This window comes from Silene latifolia, chromosome 1 (assembly GCF_048544455.1).
Source record: "Silene latifolia isolate original U9 population chromosome 1, ASM4854445v1, whole genome shotgun sequence".
Lineage (NCBI taxonomy): Eukaryota > Viridiplantae > Streptophyta > Magnoliopsida > Caryophyllales > Caryophyllaceae > Silene > Silene latifolia.
The window spans coordinates 82557390-82563389 of record NC_133526.1 but is presented as its reverse complement, the minus strand read 5'-3'; positions in this window follow the sequence as shown (position 1 = coordinate 82563389).

Sequence of the window (6000 nt, the reverse complement as noted above, 5' to 3'; positions counted from 1 at the left end):
TCTCCATCGAGCGATAAACCCAAATCCATTAATGTGCACATCCCTTCAGTGGCGGGTTCCACGGAAGGCGAATCATGGGCCTGAAGCCACTCCCGCAAGTGACTCCACTCAGCCAGGGACGCACCCCGAAGAACACAGACAGATACAATCAACAACAACCGACAATGATAAAACCACAACCGTCACAATACCAATATAATACTTTAACAACAATCACAATCAAAACACCAATCCACATTATGTGACTAATACTGAGTAGGGAAACCCTACCTGGAATAGCAATCACTAAGATCGTCACAATCATCTAATCATTATCCGTCTTCAACGAAATCATCTCCTATAAACATACAATCATACAATCACAATCTAACATCAACAATACTCCCCAAAACCCCCAAATTACCCAATTAGGGTTTTAAACAAACTCAACGAATCGTTATAAAAATTATATGTAGAACTTACCCTTGACGCAAGGATCACAACGGTATAAAGAACAAAGGAAACCGACACTTCTAGCTCCGGGATTTGCTAATAATGCGGCGAGGATGATTCAACGTAACTCCAAATCTTCTCTTGAAATTTTTTAGGTTGTAAAAGTGTTTTGAGAAAAGTGACGAAAGGCTTATATACCATTCCCACATTGTTAACAAAACCCGTCAAATATTACCCGTAAAACCACTTACTCGATCGAGTAACTATCGTACTCGATCGAGCGCCACTTACTCGATCGAGTACCAAGGCTACTCGATCGAGTACCCTACAGACAGAATACTATTTCGTAACTCAAAACACCCTTACTCGACAGAGTAAGGCCCACTCGATAGATTACCTAGAGACTCATAAAACCGTAGTATTACACGGAGTCTTCAAATGCTTTGCTACCTAGAACGGGACATACCCATATCATCCTTAGGGTCCACTTTTAGGTGTGCTCACATGACAAGGAAATTTTTACAAGCTTAATTATACCACTTTGGTCTATGATCAGAGGGAGTTATCTTAAATCAATTCTTCGAGTCACCAAAGGATATTACCCTCCTGACCTATGCACATTAAGGCCCTGACAACATTAGCTTAGGCACACACTTGAACTACGAGCATGGTTTGATTTCACCTACTCAGGTGGATACGTAGGCAGTCCTTTCTTACACAAGAAGGATACAACCACAACACCCAAACAAAATTAACCAAACCTCGGAACTACGATCTGGATTGATTTCACTTCACGTGAATACGTAGGCAGTCCTAATGGACACAACCACCTCAAACATCAAATTTCAACCTCAATTTCAACCTTCCAATCAAAATTTCCATTTCTACCTCTTTACTGGAGGCTCCTTCTTGTCGCACAGTCTCTTTTTTACCAAATTCCAGAGTCATCTTCTTATCCTGGGGGCTTCTCTTCCGAGACGCCACCCTTCCTTTATTCCTCTCTTATTTAAGTCTAGCTAGTGCTCGGTCCGGACAATGACAAGGTCTTAGATCGACTCTCCAAGTTATCGTGCCTCAAGAGGGACCTCTTTTACAGTAAACGATGAAGATGTCCCAGTAGACAGATGATCCATGGCTCATGCCTTGCCTTTATATGCACCCTTTGCAATTCTTCTACCTTTGGAACTGATACGCATTGTCACCCATACTTGGCTAGGGGTTGCGCATACTTAAGCAAAGTCTGTTAAAGTTATCCCTTTGTCGCGTCAAACCAAAGTTAGTGTCGCGTCAGTCCAAGCTAAGTCTATATTTCACGTCCGTATAAGATCTGTGTCATGTCAAGTCCTATGTCTAAATCCTATTGAATATGCATAACGCATTACAAACAACAATTTTTCTTTGAGCAAGTTTTAAATAACTTCTATAAAAGAAACAACTTTTGCAAAGCCCATGTGTTTCCTCACTTGAGGTCCATGTGTTAATTGCATTTCCTCATGTGATGTGTGTTGTTTTCCTATTAGATTGCATTCTTGTGTGGCTACTAACCATACAGGTAAGTATCAGAAGCAGTGCTCACTCCAACTGGAGGCTTCACTCAAGTCGTCATTTCTCTCCAGCGCAGCAGTATTTTGCAGTATTGCTCAAATTGTTATGTCCAACGTAGCAGTATTTTGCAGTATTGCTCACCCAAGGTTTCTTCCATGACGATCAAGATGTTCCTAATCGTCATTTCTCTCCAGCGCAGTAGTATTTTGCAGTATTGCTCACCCAGTGAGAGTTTGCTTGAGGACAGAGACAGGCAGATTCCCAAGAATCATCGATTTATTCCCCAGTGGGAGTTTGCTTGAGGACAGAGATAGGCAGATACCCCTAGGTGATCCTTCATCCCTTTAGGTAACTCTTTTTAGGATAAACCCTTCATATCTTTCAGATAACCCTTTTCAGGATAAACCCTTCAGATCTTTCAGAAACTTACCTTAATCGTTCAGACAACCCTTTAGATAACCTTTAGGGTAATCCTTCCTTCAGCCTTCCTCCCTTCAGATAATCCTTTATTTCTTCAGACACTTTCAGATAATCATTTCAGTAACCTTCAGATAACCCCTTTTTAGTTAAGTCCCCATTTTCAGTCATTTAGAGAGTTATCCTTCAGCCTTTCCTTTAGAGAGAGATAACCTTCAGAGTTAGCCTTCAGAAGTGTTAAAAAGTTTCTTCAGAATCCCTGTAACCCCCTAATGCCTTCAAACACCAAGTTATCTTCAGACCAAAGAGTTTTACCGAAGCGTCTTCAGTCCCGTTTCACCCAGGGGTATCTCGGTATGGTTTCTTCTTATGGCTGGCGAGCTTCCTTACGTAGTCTAATGGACATTAAACGACCCTCCCTGATAGTCGACAGACTCTAAAATGTTCCCGACGACAGGTCCTTGGCTCAGACCCCTTGAGTCGCCTCGCGTCGCCATAGTCGTCAGGTTGTAATCTTTGATTGACCTGATGGCTATACTTTGACTTTCGCCTTGTCCAAGTCTCAGTCAAAGTGTGGGCTCTATAGATACCTCATTTCTGCACTTCCCGCAAGCCACCCAATGATGATTGGGCCGCATGTTTAGCATAGGTCGTGATTTTATGACGTTTCGTAAATCGGTTAATAAACGGTAACTCATACACTTGTCTCTACCTCATGGTTGTCATCTAGGTGTCATTACGGTCGTTTTGGCAGTAATTAGAGTACATTTGTAGTCCGCGTCAAAAACCGTCTTCATTTCCAAAAACCGTCAAATCCCGAGTCAAAGCAATGTGCTTGTCTACCAAAGTTTAGGATGTCATAAAATGTTATGGGTATATCTCATTTTGAGTCCCATGTCACTTCTTTGGGCTAAACTTAAAGTTTACATTACAAAATGTGCATTTTTTTTAGCTAAAATGATAACTCGACCTTTAGGCCCGTTTTACGAGGTGATAACGACTTTTATCAGGTCTATTTTATAGAAAGTTCTAGATCTTTCTTTTAGCTTTCCAACGCCACCAAAATCACCTTATTCCGAGTCTTGTAGAGAAAGTTATGCCTAAAATACGACAGACTGTCAAATGCACTTTCTTGTGCAGGAGGAAACAGCTGGGGAAAGGATGCAGCAAGTGCTGCGCCTCTTCCAAGGGACGCAACACCTGCTGCGCCTTTTCTCCAGGCTTTCTTTTTGTCCAAGTTTCCGTGTTTAACCTAAGTCGGTTGTTTCCGGATCTTTCTCTCCTTTCCTAAACCTTAATTCCGTGATTAGTATAAATAGGGACATTCGTTCCTCATATTTCTCACGCGAGTGTCCGCCCTTCTCTTCTCCCTTTGCATTATAGACCACGCTCTTACTTTTTGGCGTCTACGTGCTTGAACTTTCGATCACGTAAGTTCGGATCTTTCTGAGTACCAGCCTCGTTTTGCATGACCGACCAATTTGACCAACTCCACATCAATCAACTTAATCAACTTTGTTTAAATTCCTCTTAGAGGGCACTTCCGTCGTACATTCGAGTCGAGCATCACTAAACGTTAACTTAGTTAATCTCGGTTCGTCAAACATGTAAGTCTGAGGGTGTAAATCCCATCTTTTATTATTGTACTTATTTTTTGTAATCATTATTGTAAGGTTTGCGTCGAAAATATATTCAAAACCGATTTACAAAACCTTTACTCAAACCCTTTTTACGGATTAACGGGAGACAGACGTCGAGAAAGAACGCAAAATCGCCGCGCTCTCTTGAAGGGACGCAAGACTGCCGCGCCTCTTCCCGAGGGCCGTCGCAGCCTCTCGCTTTCCTTCTTCTTCCTTCGTCTTTTGTTTAATTCATTTGTTTATCTTGCTTCGTCTTTGTTTGTTCTTATTTCGTTAACATAATAATCTTTAGCATATAAATCCTTAATAATTTATCATCTTTTAAATTCCCGACTTGAATCCCTTATAATCCATATTTGCGGGTTTTCTTCATTAAAATCAATCCGGGTTTTAGAGATTCGATTCATCAATATCAAGTCTCTGAATTCATCTTTTGTATATTTTCATCTGTTTATTATCGTCATCATCATCGGTAGTTTAGCATTAATAACCTAATTAATTTGTTTTAGTTTGTTTAATTTGTAATTAATCTCATAATTAATCTTGTAATTAGCTTGACCTAATTAGTTTTATCTCATCTTTTATCGTTTTTATGACCAATTCACATGTAAATAATTGATTAAATCACTTCTATCTGAGTCAAATATCAATAATCGATCATTTAAATCACCAATGAACATTAACGATTTGCAGTTCCGGCTTCACAGCCAGAATTCACCTCAGAAACAGACGCAGTGAGCACTGCGCCTCTTCCAAAGGACGCAGCTCTGCTGCACCTGTTCCGGGTTGAATTCTGCCCCTGAACTTTCGTTGTTGCTTTGACCTAGTTTATAGTTTATGTATTTAGTTAACTATTAATCGTATTATCACCCATTAATCTGTTCGTTAATTTATTTTCCCCTTCTTTTCTAAAATCATCCGTTTTAAGTGTATTTTCGACGTAAATCAATTAACCCGTTGTAATTATTGTAATTTTCTTTATTGTATTTTTTATCCTATTCTTTACCATATTGTTTGTATGCACTCACATGCAATTAACCTAAATTTCTACCTCGACATTAATACATGTTAAACTACGTGTTTACCGACTTAGTTAATTCTCACATGCTAGGATTAATCTAATGGATGTTACATTGCATGCATATAACCTTCAACATATCAAATATAGATGACTTCCCTAATCATTAGTAGAGGCCGCTATCGAGGCGGACGGGATTAGGTGTTCGATCAAAAGAACTTCCTAATACGTACCCTCATCCCTTACTCCAGATCTCTGTGAACATCCGTGTTCATTGGCATCCACGAGAGTCATTCTAGACATAGAATTCTAAGGGTAACGAATTCTTGGTGTTCATGTCACTACTTTGTGTCTTGACATGGCACGAGGTATTCGAACGGTTTCCAATTTCCCACAATAAATTGGTGGCGACTCCACAAATGCAAAAGCTTGCTCGCTTTTCTCCCGAGTGACCCCCGTGGGCCCGCGTCCACAACTACGCTTCCGTGGAAACATCTTTGTCATACATACAACTACTTGTTCAGATTACAAGCTTATAAATTTAAAATGGTTTCATATATGTTTTTAGTGGGCACATATTACACCAAAATAAGTATTCGATTTATGTACTCTCATTTATATTATTTGAAACCACATTAAGAATTATTTGTCTTCTCATATAATTGATAACATTTTATCATTTTGTGTCAACATTTTCTTAGATATAGGTAGTTCTCAAAATATTACAGTCATAGGTGTCTTTTGCAACCACAATAAGAATTATTGGTCTTCTCATATAATTGGTAACATTTTATCATTTTGTGTCAACATTTTCATAGATATAACTACTATTAATTGGTTGAATATGTAAACTTACTTATACAGTATGTTACCATTTAAGTTAAATTTGTTATGAACTCCAAAATATGTTACCATTATGTTTAATATGTTACCAATTTTGTTCAGTAT